Raw genomic sequence first — 3,098 nt, forward strand, 5'->3', positions numbered from 1 at the left:
TTGGTAACTATATCCACAGCCAGCTTTTATGGCTACACCTCACTCTGTGAGTTTTCATTATGCCCTTATTCCACAATGCTACTTGTTTATTGACAAGTTGCTAGCCATGACTGGACTGCAGGCTAATCCTAGCTGCTAATGACATGTCCGATCCTTCACAGACATTAAGACCCACGTTAACCGGCTCATGGTTATTGATAAGCAGACACTCTTTTTGGTTTTGTTGCACACTTTCTGAGTTATTTGCTTCCCATGCAGACTCATAGCCCACTGCCGGGATTGCACTTTTTATTTTATTTTTCACTATGTGAAATTGGGATGCTGATTTTGTCTCCTACTGTGCTTGTTTATCCTCAACAAAGGGGCTGGGCTGGTATATTTGTTTTTGGTAAGGAGATTATTGCCGTTTTTTGTTTCCATTATATTTGCTCAACGGTTCACTGTGTTATTTAAGTATTGGGTTGGGTCCTGCTCCTTCGCGGCCCTTTGTTCATACCGATCGCGGATCAACATCAAAGTGTTTGTTTTCTTTATTGTTTTGTATGGTTTAATATTATGTTTTTAAGTGTATTTGTTTTGTCATTGGGGTTAAGGTGCCACCTTGGGGTTTACAGGAATATTGTGAGGGATGTGTCTTTTTTATATTTCGGGGAACATGTTCAGAAATGGATATTGGTTAATATGAGGAGATTATGTCTATACCGGCTGCTTACCACTCTGTCTAAATCTGTGAGCAGTATCTGGAGCATAATACAATTTAATGGGTGAATTATCAATTTTGGTGTGGAATTGTGATGGTTTGAATATCCCCCGCAAACGAACCAGTGTGTTAACTTTGCTGAAACAAAGGAGAATAGACATAGCCTTATTTCAAGAAACACACCTGTTAAAGAAGGACTCAACTCGCATGGCCAACAGATTTTATCACACTATAACATCTTCCTCAGCAGACTCGAAAAGTAGGGGAGTGGCCATTGTTTGTAAACGCAATTTGAATATTAAAGTTTTGGATACATGGTCAGACAATAAGGGGAGGATGACGATTGCTAAAATAGAAATGTATGGAAGAAAAATAGCTATTATCTCAGCCTATGCCCCCAACAAATTTGATAAGGAATTCTATAGTGCACTCACTCAGGAAATGTTACAACTGACCGAATACTCATTTATTGTTGGTGCTGATATGAATGCTGTCTGGCAGGTATCTGAAAGGTCTAGTGCGACTGCCAACAGGGACCAGGAGCTGGCGACTGCAGCCTTACAGGCCTGGGTGGAGAGTTTGGGATTGATCGATGTCTGGCGTACTTTTAACCCAACTTTGACAGATTACAGCTTCTTCTCGGCCAGGCACAAAACCTCCTCGAGGATAGATTTTCTTTTTTCTTCACCTCAGCTGTTTCAGAATATTAATGTCACTCTACTTCCAATGGCGCTTTCGGATCATAAAGGGGTCTAAGGCAATGTTTTAATTGGTGGTCTTTCAAAAAAAGCAGCTAGATGGCGTTTTAACTCTTCACTATTGGGGAATGAGGCTAATAAATCACAATTTAACGCTCAATTGCAGGATTTTTTAGACATTAATGTGGGCTCAGTTAAAGATCCCAGAGTTCTTTGGAACGCTGTTAAGGGATTCATTAGGAGTAACGCCACTCTATTCTCATCGAACATGCGCAAGGCTAGAGCTGTTACACTACAAAACTTAGAGGCAGACTTTGCTATATTAGATTCAATATTACAAACTAATTATTCCAGACGGATTGAAATACAACGTGACATTATTAAGAAGGAAATAAATAATATTCTAAAACAACAATCAGAATTTCTAATATATAGGACTAGACAACGATATTATTTCCATGGCTCAAGGCCCAGTCATCTTTTGGCTTCCAGAATTAGATCCAATGAATCCTTTGCAGATATTCCATCCATTAGGTCGTATACTGGTAATATCACAACTGACCCTAAACAAATAAATGAAACCTTCAGAACCTTTTTTTCTAACTTATATCAATCAGAAATTCAAGCAGATAATGATGGGTGTGCTAAATTTCTTGATAAGATAGACCTTCCGAGGCTCTCAGAAAATTATGCTGCAAATCTGGATGCACCAATTTCTTTGGAGGAACTGAAGGGGGCAGCATTAGACATGCAAAGAAATAAATCTCCAGGTTTTGATGGGATACCCCCCGAGTTTTATGTTACATTTTGGGATAAACTTGGCCCACTAATGTTGGATATGATGAGAACATCAATAGACGAAGGTTGTTTTTCACAAGATGTTAACCTTGCAATAATTTTGTTGTTGTTAAAGAAAGATAAGGATCCAGTTGATTGCGCCAGCTATAGACCTCTTAGTTTACTAAACGCTGATCTTAAGATTTATGCAAAAGTGCTTGCAAGACGCATACAAATTCACGTGCCTGCATTAGTTCATTGTGACCAGACAGGATTTATTAAGACCAGGATGGCTGCTGATAATGTTAGACGTCTCCTACATATAGTAGATGCCACAGCAGCTAAGAATACACCATCGGCAGTTCTTTCATTGGACGCGATGAAGGCCTTTGATAGGCTAGAATGGCGCTTTTTATGGGCTGTGCTAGAAAAAATGGGTTTTGGGGGGAATTTTGTACATATGGTCAAGGTTCTGTACTCTAAGCCTTCTGCTCTAGTTCTCACTGGACAACTGACATCTGCTTTGTTTCCTGTCTCCAGGTCCTCTCTGCAAGGTTGTCCTTTGAGCCCAGCACTGTTTGAGCTTTCTCTAGAACCCTTAGCCCAGATGATCCGCTCCCAGAACGCAGGATTACTTGTAGTTCCTAAAGTCTCCAAAAGTAGAATGGGAGCCAGAGCCTTCAGCTATCAAGCTCCTCTTCTGTGGAACCATCTTCATTGTTTTGGTCCGGGAGGCGGACACCCTCTCTACCTTTAAGAGTAGACTTAAGACCTTCCTTTTCGATAGAGCTTATAGTTAGAGCTGGTAGTTACGCTGCTATAGGCCTAGTCCGGGGGACAATGACACACTGAGCTTCTCTCTCCTCCCCTCTCCTCTCCTCTCCATCTGTATACATTATGCCTGTATACATGCCCCATCTCTG

The sequence above is a fragment of the Pagrus pagrus genome (genome assembly GCF_965226575.1).
Source record: "Pagrus pagrus genome assembly, chromosome: 10".
Lineage (NCBI taxonomy): Eukaryota > Metazoa > Chordata > Actinopteri > Spariformes > Sparidae > Pagrus > Pagrus pagrus.